Genomic DNA, 15,902 nt, shown 5'->3' with positions numbered 1-15,902 from the left:
CCCTGCTGACATATGTCTATCTAGCCTCTGCTTAAAAACCTCCAGGGAAGGAGAGCTCACCAACTCCCAAGGGAAGCCGGTACCACTGAAGAACTGCTTTAACTGTTAGAAAGTTCTTCCTAATATTTAGACAGAAACTCTTTTGATTTAATTTCAACCTGTTGGTTCTGGTCCGACCTTCTGGGGCAACAGAAAACAACTCGGTACCATCCTCTATACGACAGCCATTCAAATACGTGAAGATGGTTATCATATCACCTCTCAGTGATATCAAGCTTTAGCTGGATATATGCTGTGTTGCTAACCCAGGGCCAATCGGGGGAAAGGGTCATAGAGGAGCAGAGACAACAGTACTCAACACGAGGGCACAGTGTTGGAGCAAAAACAGCCACAACTTTATAGGCAACAGCTGAACAGTACATTGGTGTAGAATGTGGGCTGGATCCAAGGCATAGGCCAGCCCACGTCTGCCAAATGATGAGAACCTCCTACTCCCAGTGTGTCTGCTGCAGGGCAGCCTGGGATGGCAGTATCCAGGATTTCACCCAAGCTTGAGCCACTTGGTGGTCCCCCTGCCACTTGGGAGGAGGCTGCCCTAACAGCCCCCGAGCTGGCCTGTCCCATGCCAAAGCCTTCTCCCAAATTGCTTATTCGAGGAAAAGGGGCACGCAGGCTGCTTCCCCCCCAAACTGAATCCAGCCCCATACTAACACCACAATAAAATTGTGACAATAACCCAAGCAATAAAGAACTGTGGCAAAACATGCAAAAAGAAGGAGGATGGGTTGGGACAAAGCCGAGGGGTGAACTGCGAGCTGGCAGTGAGGCAGGGCCAAATTTATGTGAAGCATGTGGACCAGCACGAAAACAGCAGGTCCGCGGTCTGCCTGCTAAGCTCCGCCACCACCAGCCAGCCAGAGGGTCGCTGATTGGTTCATTTGAACCTAGGAGGCGAGCGCTGGTTGACTGGGGCTGGCAGGCCAGGGAACCACCCAGAAAAGAAAAAAAAATGCAGCCATGCAGCTTCCCTGGCCTGCATGAATAGCCTGGCCATGGTGAATGGCACCGCAAGACCAGCTGCCTCCCTCTGCTGCCCCCCGTGGCCAGCAAAATGGGGCTCCAGGTAAGCCCCAGAACCCACACTTATGAAGAGAACCTGAAGCAATTGAAGAAAAATTACCGGCAGAACAACCAACAGTTCTAGTACAGAGGCACGTTTTTGGATGTTGGAAGCATCCCCAAGAAAGATTCAAGTATGTGAATAAGTAACTAATGCCCGCATCACCACACTCTATGTGGCTTTGTTAGCTCTGTTCTGTACTGTTGCTGCTGGTATGATGTAAATGTCATTTGTAAACTTTCCTGAAAAGCAAACTGTATATTTGTTTATATTTAAATGTGTAGACTGTTGCCATAGGGCTTTCAAAGTGTCTGTGAATGTACTTATGAACATGAGCATATACAAACAAAATCTGGCAGTTTATAGACATATAATATCATGCATTTTACTAGCTTCTCCATGTCCTTTCTATATAAGCTCTTGGGGTGTGTGTGGATGAAATCTATATATCCAATTCTCAATGAGCCCAAATCTGCAGACACCTAAATCTGCAGCTTGGGGCCATGTACAGACTATAGACATTTTCCTACAAAATTGGAGGACCCCTCAGGTTTGCAGGGGGGAAAAACATAAACCTGGGGGGAAATTGAGGTGTGGTGGTGAAATCACCCCAACAGAAGAGTGTTTGCACATGCACACACAACACCCCCCTGTTGGAGCTGCCACTGCTGCCTCCCTCTTTCTGCCTTTCTCTGAGGAAGGAAAGATACCACTCACTATGAGGCCAAGAGCCAAGTGTCAGCTGGGTTTGACTAAGAAGAGGCTGCTTCTCCTGCCTTCTCTCCCAGCAGGACCATGTCTGAGCAATCTGTGGGTTGAGCTGAAATGTCAAACTCCTTCACAGAGTCTGAGACTGTGCCATTCTGATGGGCATGGGGCAAAGGAGGCAGTGATGTGGAACAGGCAAGGAGGGCTGCCTCCCTGTGTGGAGCCTATGGTGAGCAGACGGGTGGGTGGGCCAAGTGGTTAGGAGGAGGTGGGCAAGCAGAGCAGCAAAGAGAGGGGTAGGTTGAGTGGTGAAGAGGGGTGGGCAGGCAGAAAGGCAAAGAGAGGGGTGGGCGGGCAGGAGTGAGTGATGAGGAGGGCTGAACAGCTGGGCAGGAAGAGTGATGAAGAGGGGTGAATGGCTGGGCAGAATGACAAGGAAGGGGTGGGCAGGCAGAACAGCAAACAGAGGGTGGGTGGAAAGGCCAGGCATTAAAGGGGAAGGCAGGCAGAGGGCCAAGGCAGGGGGATAGGCACTGTGGCAAGAAGGGGAGTGGGTGGGCAGGCGGAGGGCCAAGGCTGGCAGGTGTTAGAAGGTTAGAGCAGAAGAAGTGCAAGGGAGAGGTGTGGACAAGTCTTGGGGTAAGGGAGAGGAGTATGGCCCTGCTCCAACCCCCTGTGTGTATGTAAAGTGCCATCAAGTCACAGCCAACTTATGGGGATCCCAGCAAGGGGCCTTCAAGGCAAGTGAGATGCAGAGGTGGTTTGCCATTGCCTTCCTCTGCAGAACCTTCCTTGGTGGTCTCCGTTCCAAGTACTGAACCAGCTTAGCTTCCGTGATCTGATGAGATCGGGCTATACCAGGCCATCTTCCCTTCCCCCTCCCCAAACCTCTTGGCCTCCTTTAAAGGAGCTAGGGCATCCAACCTCCAGGTGGGGGCTGACAGTCTCCAGACCTCCAAAGACGGGGACTCCACCACCCTCTGAGGCAGCACATTCCACCGTCGAACAGCCCTCACCGTCAGAAAGTTCTTCCTAATGTTTAGGTGGAATCGCTTTTCTATTAGTTTAAATCCGTGTCCTAGTCTCTGGAGCAACAGAAAACAAGCTAGTTCCATCATCAACATGACATCTCTTCAAATATTTAAACATGGCTATCATGTCTCCCCTCAACCTTCTCTTCTCCAAACTAAACAAACCCAACTCCCTAAGTCTCTCCTCATAGGGCATGGATTCCAGACCTTTGACCATTCCAGTCGCCCTCCTCTGGACACGCTCCAGCTTGTCAACATCCTTCTTAAATTGTGGAGCCCAAAACTGGACACAGTATACCAAGTGAGGTCTGACCAATGCAGAATACAGTGGTAGTATTACTTCCCTTTATCTAGACACAATACTCCTATTGATGCAGCCCAGAATTGCATTGGCCTTCTTGGCCGCCTTATCACACTGTTGACTCATGTTCAATTTGTGGTCCACTAAGACTCCCAGATCTCTTTCACATGTACTGTTGTCAAACCAACTCTCTCCCATTATGTTGTTTCTGCCTAGGTGAAGTACCTTACACTTCTCCCTATTGAAATCCATTTTATTACTTTTGGCCCAGCTCTCCTGTCTATCAAGGTCATTCTGAACTCTTACCCTATCCTCCGGGGTATTAACTACCCCTCCTAACTTGGTGTCATCTGCAAATTTGATTAGCATGCTCTCTATTAGCATGTTTTGGCCTCCCCAGCTGCACTGGGCTCCGGAAGGCTCTTCTTCTTGCAACTACCCCTCGTGACCAAGTTGGTAAGAGTAGGGGTGGCGGTGCTGCCCCTGGACAAGTAGCAACACACAGGTGAACTATCCAATACCCAGTTGAACTATCCAATACACAGCTGAACTATCAATAAGCTACTTAGCATTGCAAGCAAGATTTTCTTACGCAGCATGTTTGCTAAAACTTGTCACTTTATCCACCCATAGGTACATCTCTGCAATCCTGTATTTATGCCTCTGTTATTTCACTACTATCGATTATTTGAGAGGGGCGACTTGGATGAAAACCAACATGGAAACAGAAAGAAACATTTATGCATATTCTTAGAGTTCATATTTGTTGGGTGAATAATCAGAAAGGCCCTTGGATATCAGATGAACAGTGGCAAAAGCAATCACCATAGTCGGAACTTTGCTAAGGTGAAAGAAGTATATCAGATTCCACCAGCTGATCCCATATTTTTTGCAAGGGTGCTGACAAAATCTACAAAAGATGCAGCAGGTCATCCGAAGGTTATTCCTGATCTCAGTGGCATTTCAGTCACTTTCATTACCCAATTTTAGGCTAAGCAGGGAGGCAGCAAGTTCCAATAAATCCACATTAATGTACATAAAGGAGATTTCTAAAGAAAGGGTTTTGGCTTCCTCATCATTACTACTTTTGCAAATAAATTCTTGCCAAGAGAACCATCAATAAGAAAACCATTTTAAAATAATAGTATGCAATTTTCAAATAATGCCTGAAGCAAAGTCACCAGTCTCATGGGAAGAAGCTTTTGCAGAAGAAGATAACAAAACGAAGAAAAGGGCTGAATAGCAAACACAGAAAATCTTTAGTTTATGGCACTAGTCCTAGCATTAGCTCAAATAGTAGAATGTTTACTTAGCATGTCAGAGGTAGTGGGATTGATGATGCCCACATTCTCCAGTTTTCTTTGAGAGTCAATGTGGTGTAATAATTACATTGTTAGATCCAGGTTTGAATCCCCACTCTGGCATGGATGCTTGCTGAATGACCTTTGCCCACTCACACACTCTCAGCCTAACCCAGGGGTCTGCAAACTGCAGCTTCCGAGCCACATGCGGCTCTTTGGCCCGTTGAGTGCGGCTCTCTGAACTTGGTTCGGAGCCCCTGCTCTCGTGCCTGCTCGCGCCGGCAGCCGGGCTGCGAAGCCAGCGCGCCTGAGAGAGAGCGCGAGCGAGCGCGAGAGAGCAGGCGAGTGGGCACACTGTCTCTCCCCCCCCCCGCTGTGGAGAATGACCAGGTCCCCCTTTCCTTTGCCCTCAATGGTTGGGAGGCTAAAGCCTCCCCTCCCCTCTAGCCGCGCAATTGCTGGGCGGGCGGCTCGGCGGTTCCTGCCCCCCCGCCCATCAGCTGTTGGGTGGGGCGGGCTTTCTTTGGTAGACCTGGCCTCCGGCTGAGTCCCATTGGGAGGCCATGTCTACCCACTGGCTTTCTTGGCAGTAGACCTGGACTCCGAGGAGGGGGGAAAAGTCCCCCTTCAGAGGCCAGGTCTACCAATTGCCTTCTATTGGCCTCCGGAGGCCAGGTCTACTGCCAAGAAAGCCAATGGGTAGACCTGGCCTCCCAATGGGACTCAGCCGGAGGCCAGGTCTACCAATAGGCTTTTATGGCGGTAGACCAGGCCTCAAGACGAAGACTTCAGACGGGGAGGGGAAAATGGCAGGGACTTACAATTTAATTTTTATCAATAAATAAGAGCTCTATTAAGTATGATATCAAGTTTTATTCAGTGTACCTATAGTTTAATTAAGACTTAAAACTTTAATTAAAGTTTATTAAGTTAATAAACAGTGTACCTACCTATATCGTTTAAGTTTAAGAAATTTGGCTCTCAAAAGAAAGCTCAATTGTTGTACTGTTGATATTTGGCTCTTTTGACTAATGAGTTTGCCGACCCCTGGCCTAACCTACCTCACAGTGTTGTTGTGAGAATAAAATGGAGGAGAGAAGAGCAATGTAGGCCTCTTGGAGAAAGGTAAGGTATAAATGAAGTAAATAAATAAACATGTTAAATTACTGGAGGAAACCATTTTAGGCGGCAGTCCTACTTTCTGGGAGCAAGCAGCACTGAACAAAATGGGATTGACTTCTGATTAGATCTGCTTAGGATTGCTCTCTTACTTTGGTTTAACAAGACTGCCACTTTACTGCCAAGTTTTCTCTGAAGACATCTAAATGAACAAAAATCATGAACAACTTCCTGAGATATGACTATTTGAGTACAGAATGGATAGACAAATAAGGAAGGGTCCATGTCAAAATCCTCGCCCATGTTTCCTTCTTATGAGCTTTGAGAGAATGACTTTGAAGCCTCCAATTTCATTTTTCTTCCAAGGCTAAATTATGAGTGTTCTCAGTACTCTGAATCATACATGATAAACACTGCTGACCAGTGATCACCTATTACCATCTTGGCCTGCCACTATGTAAGAATAATTTTCCTTTGGGTAGTAGGGTAATTTAGATAATATCCTTGGCACCATTAGGGTTGCCAACTGCCAGGTAGTAGCAGGAGATCTCCTGCTAATTCAACTGATCTCCAGCCGATAGAGATCAGATCACCAGGAGAAAAATGGCCGCTTTGGCAATTGAACTCTATGGCATTGAAGTCCCTCCCCTCCCCAAACCCCGCCCTCTTCAGGCTCCACCCCAAAAATCTCCCACTGGTTGCGAAGTGGGACCTGGCAACCCTAGGCACCATTGATATACAGAATCAGAATATATGTTTAGCTTGATTGATTTTATGGTTTTAATAAAATAAAATAAATAAAATAAAAATAAAATCTCATTCTGAACAGAGGCGGTACCATGGAGGATTCTGTGGAGGGACTACAGGCAAAAAGTTCATAAATTCAGCTCAGAGTCTTTGTGTCAAACCTATGAAAGAGAGGAGATCATGTGATGCACACCAATGTGTGAACCAACCATAACAAACACTCTGTAAAGGGTGAACAGCATGACGGAGTGAGCTCTTAGTCAAGAAGGCTCACGGTGGAATAAATGTTGTTAATTTCAACTGGATACATCACCACTCAGCACAATATCCTACTCAGAGTTTACCATATTGACAGAAAGAAAAAGTGAGAATGAGGTAGTTAGCTATGGGACAATATAGAGTACTGGCTAAAATCTAAGAATGGGACTGATGTGGCTTGACATTATCGCAGAATTTCCAATTTGCAACCAATAAAATTCAGGAGAAATCATGGAGATTAATGGACAACAATATTTGGGAAAAATAGGATGTAGATTACATGTGTATCCACTGCCTGCATGTGGTAGACTAGGGACATAATGAAAGATGCTTTAGATTGAAGACATACCACACAGTTACATATTAGATATAAAATCAGCAGCTGTAGCTGATTTAATAAGCTGGGAATCATATCTGCAGACATCAGAGATATGAAATTCAGGCAATGATCACTGGCTGTTGGAAGAGCAATCCATAACCCAGATTAAACACTAAACAACATTCAGTGTTTCTTCTGTAAATAAGACTAATATTTAATCAATACTGTTTCAAGCAGCAATGAGCATCTTAACTAAAATATTTTTCTTTTTCATATTTTGACAAATGCACTGATTATGCTGTTTGCAACACTAGCTATTATTTGCGATGAAAATCAAAACTACATTTTAAACCACATGGTACTATCAAACATAAAAACTTTGTATTTATGAAAAGCTTAACATTTCATTATGTCATGTAAGTGAAAACAAATGTTTTTAGAGTATTAGATGTAGTGAAAACTCATTGTACTATATTCAGAAAGTGCCACCAGCCATTTAAGCGCAAAGCCTTCTCTAAGCACCAGTATTTTCTATTTATTATCTGTGATAGAGCTTGTTCAAAAGTTTTTAATAGGAATATGGCTTCCAAATGGTTTTTTCTAATCATTATGTTGCAAGTTTTACATGATATAATAACAGGGAGATTAAGCTTGAGATCAGGTATGGTTTCATTCACACAGAATAACATAGAATATTAAAGCCATGAACAATCGCATCATCAAATTCAAAAAGAGCATCAGTTTTAATTGGTTAACTGAATCCATTTATAAAGAATTCAACATCATTTTGGACATCGTAGCATATGTGAAATCAGAGAAACTTAATAATTACAGTCTATAACAAACCACAGACAGATATTCTTTATTACACAAATCCCAGAAATATCAGAACAAATTTATCTGTATAACTATTTTTTTTCTGATTTATCTGTAGAGAGACTTGTGTACAAATAATCTAATTAAGATCATTTTAAATGGGGAATTTGCATTTGCTGTACACCAGCCTTGCAGACATAATACATAATGGAATAATACATAATACAAAATAATACTCTAAATGGGTAGTTTACATGAATATGCCATGTAGTTTAGCATCCTTGTTTAGGTATTTTATGAATTACAGTTGGCCTGGTCAGATTTCTTGCCAGTGGAAAATGTAGGACTTAAGGGAAATCAATTATTCCTAGTCATGACAGCTAAAAATTGAACCTCCATATTCAGAGGCAGCATACTTCTGATTACCATTTGCAAGGTCCATCAAGAGCACCATCTACATTATTCCCTATGAGCTTCCCAGACATCCAGCAGGCTCCTGTAGCAGACAAAATAATGGACTAGAAGGCGCTACAGTCTGTTCTAGTAAAACACTTCTTATGTCTTTATGGACAGACTATCTAGTTTGCTTAATAATCCTCAAATAATGCAGCTGTTCATCTAATATAAGCAGTAAGCTTTCTCAAGCACTCTTAATTCCTTAACTCTTACAAGCTTGATTCCAGTAGAGAGTATTCATTGTTGCAACCATAGCAATAAAAATATTTATTGGCAGTGGTAATACAAATTGTAAACAACCATCTGTCTTTGGTTTCCTTTGCTATGCTCCTTGAATGTTTCTACAACATCAGTGTAATACTGTTTGTAGAGAAGATACCACTGAAATAACTGTTTAAAACCATTCCTTGGCATCAGACGTATGGGTATTTCAGAATATAGGAAAGAGTTCTTGACTGTGTCCGCACCTTTGGTCTTTTATGCATGGCTGTTTCACTCACTAGGGCTGTTGATTCGGTTAGTCCCGGACCGAAAAACAGCCGAATTTTCCCCAATTCGGCTGTTTTTTGGTTCGGGACAACCAAACTCAAAAAAGGCGGGAAACGGGGCAGCCGAATTCGCCAACTTTGGGGGTTCGTCAAATAAATTTGGCAGATTCAGGGGCCCTGCGTCTTCACGGGGCTTCCATGAAGGCATGGGGGGGCTTTAAACAAATCTGCGCCTCCCAGCTGGGAGGCGCAGATCTGTTTAAAGGGCCCCCGCGCCCCTTCAGGGAAGCCCCCTGAAGGCGCCCAGGGGGGAAACAGATCTGTGCCTCCCAGCTAGGAGGCACAGATCTGTTTAAAGGGCCCCCCGCACCCCTTCAGGGAAGCCCCCTGAAGGCCCGCGGGGGGGGCGAATTTTCCCCCAAACTCCGGATCTCGCCTGAATTTCAGGGATCCAAAGCGGGGCAGTTCAGACTTTGGCATGGCCCGAATTTAAAAGGGCCGAATTTTGCCGAAGCCGAACTGTACCGAATTTTTTTTTCAACAGCCCTATCACTCACCGTCACCCCTCCAACAACTTCGGGTCTTTGTGTTGATTATGCATGCCGTTTCTAACCATCAGAGGTTGCCTCGCTCTCCCTCTGTTTTCCCCTGCATTTTGCCCGTGTTTTGAGGGACCTACTTTATCTCAAATTTGAAAATGTGGACAAAATGTAGGGAAATGCAGGGGGAGAGCGAGGCAAACTCTGATGGTCAGAAATGGCCTGCTTAGTCCACACAAAGACCAAAAGTTGTCAGAGGGGTGACAGAAAGTGAAACAGCTATGCATAAAAGACCTTTGATAGCTAAAGCTGTGATGCAATAGGCCCAACCTATACCATATGAAAAGAAAATGCTGTGTTATGAGAAGATTCTATGATCATCATAGCATGTGTAATCCTCTACAACATTTGCGAGGAGAAGGGGCATGTGTTGCTGATGGAGGAAATGGAGCAGGGACTGGACCTCGCACAATGCAGTGAACCCTCGCCAACCATTGTGCACACTTGACCATAGGTTGACTAACCCCTATGACAACCGTCATTTACCTGAGGAAAAGGCAGTCAGAGAGGTCCTAAAAACTTCATGTTGAGGAACTTGCGCCGTTGAGGGAGGCTAGCACAGTTATACTCTTCTTAAGCCCACTGAAGACATTGTCTTAGAAGGGTTATCTTGGTTTAGAATTATACTGATAATTGTTTTACTAATTTTCATGTAGGGTACAGATAACATTGTATCAGTTGGCTGTATTTTGTACTGTTTTCTGTCTTTTCCAGACCTGTCTTTAATTACTGTCTCTCTCTCTTTGCTGAATAGGATTTACTTCCACATAAATATAATAGTAGGATCTTGCCCATGGGATGAGCGTTGCCAGACTTCTATGTGGAATGTAGTTCTCTGTGAAATTCTGTGTGGAACCACCATTTCAATTCCATTTCCAGTGAAACGTGGACAAAGATCCTTCAGCAGTGCAAAAAACCTGTAGTGTATCACACCTGGACCAATTTATTCAGCTAACACCTCAGAATATATGCATCACGATAAAAAGATGGAGATGGATAGCAAAGGGAATAAATTTGTTTCCATTTGTTTATTTGGCTTTAAAATAGAGTTTCTTTCGAAGTAGTTTAACTCACCATATTCAGTGGGTTTTTCAGCCCTGCCTCCACACCCCATGCATATACTCCCCTCTACTCTAATTTAATTGACTCGAGTGAATAAAGTTTAACAACAATACATAGTTCATGAGGAAAGAAGCACTACAGGAGACACTTTCCCCTCTGAGCCTTTGATATATTGAAGAAACAGTTTAGAAGACCACAAAAATGTAGCTCAAAGAGCAGACAAATCACACTCTCCAGATTACTTGGGCAAAGAATATGAACAGTGAAAAGGTGTAGATATACGTTTGGAATATTAAAAAAGCTCACCTTCTTATAGGAATCTTAAAATGGAGAGCAGTCTACTTTCTGTATATAGAGAGAAGTAATCTATAGCATTAGGAATTTGAGTGTGGTGTAGTGGTTAGTGTGTCTGCCTGGGATCTGGAGGACCCAGGTTCGAATCCCCACACTGCTGGGTGACCTTGGGCCAGTCACACCCTTTCAGCCTTACCTACCTCACAGGGTTGTTGTGTGCATAAAATGGAAGAGAGCAGAATGGTGTAAGCTGCTTTGGGTACCCGCTGGGGAGAAAGGTGGGTATAAATAAATATACTATCTGGCCTTTTTTTGTCTGCTTTGAAATAAAAATGTCTTTGTTGATGCAAAAAAAGCTGGGATCAGCACATGTCTGACACATCATGGGTTTATGTTGTTAGGTGATGAAAAAGTCTAACAAAACCTACTGTGGCCACTCATCTTTTTTCTTTAAATTATGGTTACCCATGCACGGGAACAAATTTTTGGGAAATGTACCAGTCAGTCATGATGTTTCTTATCTTCCAGGATAGAGTAACATATATGCTCTTAACTGTAACTGGCTGGTTGCAGATTTTTTGCTAAGAAATTAATAACTTGATGTTTGACTCAATTTCGTATCTGATTTTTTTGTAAATTCTTGGGTTAATGCTGCAGGCCCCAATTTTTCTCTCCATCAAGTCACAGCTGACTTATGGCGACCCCATGGGGTTTTCAAGGCAAATGATGATCAGAGGTGGTTTGCCATTGCCTGCCTCCGCCTCATGACCCTGGTATTCTCCTTGGTGGTCTCCCTTCCGAATACTGACCAGGGCCAACCCTGCTTAGCTTCTGAGATCTGATAAGATTGGGCTAGCCAATTAGATGTTCATTTTAAATTATTTTCCTAATTTGAGTAAGCCATCAAATAAAAGAAGTTCCATTGCCTCTTTTAGGAACTTCTTCTGGAACACATAAGGTTTGATCCAGGATTTGCATTCTGCTTATGATGTTGCTTTCCTCTGTACCAAGAAGCTTCCTGCTGACACAAGAGGCTCTTAAATGGATCAGCAGACTAGGCAAAATAGACAAAACTTACTGGTACAATTCTATTCAGCAGAGAGAGCTATATAACAATGTCTAGCTAGACCAGGAGTGTCAAACATATGGCCTGGGTGCCGGATGCAGCACCTTGGGAGCTCTTTATCCAGCCCACTAGCCAGCCAAGACAGCCCCCTCTGCACCCGATCTGGGCTGGCCCGCTGCGGTGATCTCCCAGCCAATTGCTCAGTGGTCTCCCATCCAATTTCTAACCAGGGCTGATCCTGCTTAGCTTCTGAGATCTGATGAGGATCAGGCTAGCCTGGGCCATCCAAGTCAGGGGATTTCAAACTGTAGTTGAGCTTATTTCATGATTTCAATACATTTCAATAGTTATTTGATAAAAACTATTGAGATACAAATGTTATCAGGTTGCACCTAAGGGGTTAAACTTACTATTCAGAGCTGAGCCAATTTTACTTGGTGTTTTTCTGCACTGCAGAGAAAGTTAATTCATTCTAAAGCAGAGAGCTTTCCAGCTGCATTGTTAATATTATAATGTTCTTTTGCAGCACTGGCCTAGCTAGCTTATTAGATGAAAGAAAAACTAGAGATGTGCTGACAAGCAGGGTTCACTGTTCTGTAGAGGGAAAATATTTTTTTAATCAAAGTTGCTCTTTGATTTTTCTATATAAAATCGCAAGTGTCCTTTCAAGTTCCAAATGCAGATCAGCTAAAAGCATTTTGTGTATGTGAGCATTTAAATTAAAAAATAAAATAAAATATGAATTTTGTTTGAATAGAGTCCTACCTGAGCTTGCAGGAGGGTGTTTCTTTAATTGAAAAGAAAAGATTCTACATGTGCTTTTTAAACCTGCAAAAAGTGCACTTAACCAAAACAGTGCTATAAAATGCAAGCAGCATGCCAGCGGCTTCTAACAATAGAAATGAAACTAACAGTTTCAGAATGATTTCTGTACAAAATACCCCCTCCCCAAAAGTTGACACTGCAGCCAAAGAGCAAGACAATTCTGTAGGAATAAGAGAAGGCTGACAGCATACTTGAGGTGTAATTTGTCCCTTGAACATCCATAGTCCTCTGTCAGTTTTGGCAGCCAGATAAAAGGAAAGCCAGTTTATTAACAACACACAGTTTTCCAGGAATGTCAGTTTGCTGTGTAAATTGGAGCAGTTAGAGTAGCAGGTTACAAATGCCTCATAAATTAACATAGTTAAGAAACAGCATAGCCATGGTCTTGCATTGGTACAGCATTACTTTAGAGCTAATTCACAAAATGCATATCAATAATTTTGTTTCTCAGCAGAATGTCTGACTCATGTCCACCATCATTGCTGGCCTCCCCATCCTCTCCCCACCCTCTCCCCACAACTTAGGTTGGAGGTTACTGCCTGGCCTGTATTTTTCAGTGGCTCTATTTCTTGAATTTTACTAGCACCATCTTATTTAATTCGTTGCTGGGAAGTTGATTTTAAACATGTTTTAATCTATGTTTTTATATTAAATGTTGTGACCCTCTTGCCAGGAATGAGGGCGGGATATAAATGTGAGGAAATAACTAAATAAATAAAATAAAAAGCAATGGCTTGGATCCTATGATATTGCTCCCTTCAGGCTTTTCTCCAATCACTGTGGACACTTTACTCCATGGTGCACTGACTTCCTAGCACATTTGCATTAACATGGAAGGGCTCCTTGAAAAACTCTGATCTGGCCAACCTAATATACTCTGTGTTGGCAGAATACCTATGCAGCAGTCAGGACACTGAACTGATTAAGAGTAACGAAAGCCCTATTTATGGATCTAACAAACTGGATAGGAAAGAGAATAGATAAACTCATCTACCTTACTAGCTGGGAGAGATACAGAGTGCTCTCTAGAAGAAAAGCCTAAAAGTAGCATTCTGCACATAGACAAGGAAAAACCACTTTGGAAAGAAGGTACTCCCCCTACAGTGCATTCTAGCTAGAGCCTGTTGCCCCTGCAGGATCTTTTTTGTACATAAGACATCACAATATTCCAACACTCTGGGCATCCAGAATATAGAAGCGATAAAACTGAATCTTTCTCTACAAAATTAAGATATTCTCAGTTGGCTCTAAGAACATGGACCATCCTGAACTTTATTCGGCACTGCCGAAACCTCTACCCGGAGCAAAAAATCCCATGCAACCCTCATAGGAGCAAAAAATCCCATGCAAAAAAATCCCGGAGCAAATGATCCCATCCAACCCTCAAAAAAGGGGGCCGTTTCTGCTCAGGAGGCCAACTAATATCAGCCCTGCCCTCCGGCCAGTGCCGGAATGCCCTGGGAATGCCTCCTGGGGTGCCAGAACACCTTCCGGGTCGCCGCCACAGCTCTCAGCAGCGCCACTGATGGTTCAATGTACACAAAATTATTAAAAATATTGTTTACAATTACATTCAGGCTATGTGTATAAAGTATATTTAAAACACATATAAAACATAAATGAATTTTGTGTTTAGACTTGGGTCCCATTCCCAAGATATCTCATTATGTATATGCAAAAATTCCAAAATATTCCAAAATATGGATACATCCAAAATACAGACCACTTCTTCAGTCCGTATAAGGGATACTCAACCTGTATTCTGAAAGGTTATAATGCAGCTGAACCAAGAACTTAAAATATAAAATTCACTGGGGAGAAGAGATCAAAGTTTAATAGCTAGAAATATTCAGTACAGGTTCCTGAATAGACATATTTCATTGCCGGACTAGCTGAGAACAGTGTAATGCGCACAACTGAGGTAGATTGAATTCTAAGTATAAAATTTTCTCCAAACACAACCCAGCATTCTTAGATGAGCAAAAATAGGCTCAAATGGTATATAGAGATAGTTTGTTATAAGAGTGGCATAGAGATAACAAATATATATGTGTATAGCTTTCTCAAAGCATCTGTCATAGTGTTCCTCAACATTTTATTACCTTGTCCACATATTTTATCTTGATTTTAATTGGCAGCTTACTCACATGCATGGATTTGGCATGGATATGACAAAAAGAGCCTTACCTTGACTTACTTACATGGACAAGTATTAGGGTATTTGTAAAACCGTGGTAGGGAATTATTACTTGTGAACTGTGCCAGCTGTATAAATCTCAAGTTGAACAAGGAGTACATTTTTATACCCTATGTTATTCTACTAGTGAATATGTTTATTACCACCAAGTATTAATCATTTTGCAGTTCATTTACTGTCTTCCTTTTTCTTCTCTGCTCCAGGCAAATCTGGTCCAGAATTTATCATGAAACAAATTTTATTTATTTATTTATTTATTCAAATTTATAACCTGCCCTCATCCCCAGCTAGCCAGGCTCAGGGCAGATAACAATAATTAAAAACAGATTACATCTAAAACATCCTTAAAACCATAATCATTAAAACCATTAAAAACCCTGCTCAGATGGCCATAACTACCCTAGGTGCCACAGCGACAAATATTAGCTGATCAGCCCCCAGATTTCAAAAAGGGGGCGGGATGGGGAGGCCAGTAAAGATGGATCTTCTTCTTGCGGCTGTCCTCAATTATAGGCCCGGCGGAATAGCTCCGTTTTACAGGCCCTGTGGAATTCCCTAAGGTCCTGCAGGGCCCTGATGTCACCAGGAAGACTATTCCACCAGTCCGGGGCCAAGGCCGAAAAAGCCCTGGCCCTTGTTGAGGACAGCTGCACATTCTTCAGGCCCAGGACCACCAGTAAATTACTATTCGTCAATCGTAAGGCTCTCTGGGTGGCATACCAGGAGAGGCAGTCCTACAGGTACGATGGTCCCAAACAGTGTAAGGCTTTAAAGGTCAAAACCAGCACCTTGAACCTGATCCGATACTCCATCTGGAGCCAGTGCAGCTGTTTTAACACTGGTGTTATATGATCTCGCAGCGAGGACCCCGTAAGAAGCCTCACCACGGCGTTTTGCACCAGCTGGAGCCTAAGGGTCAGTCTCAAAGGCAGCCCTACGTAGAGCGAGTTACAGTAATCCAGTCTAGAGGTGACCGTCGCATGGATCACCGTGGCTAGGTTGGGGCAGGAGAGGTAAGGCGCCAGCTGCCGGGCCCGGCGGAGATGGAAAAAGACCGCCTTGGCCACAGCTGTAACCTGAGCCTCCATAGACAAGGGGGCATCAAGGATCACACCCAGACTCTTGACGGCAGGAGCAGATGTTAATTGCTCACCGTCAAGAGTTGGGAGCCGGCACCCCACCCCAAGGCCGCCCC

The sequence above is a fragment of the Euleptes europaea genome, chromosome 8, assembly GCF_029931775.1.
Source record: "Euleptes europaea isolate rEulEur1 chromosome 8, rEulEur1.hap1, whole genome shotgun sequence".
In the NCBI taxonomy this organism is placed as follows: Eukaryota; Metazoa; Chordata; class Lepidosauria; order Squamata; family Sphaerodactylidae; genus Euleptes; species Euleptes europaea.
The sequence above is the reverse complement of the archived record's forward strand: the minus strand, read 5'-3'. Positions refer to the sequence as shown.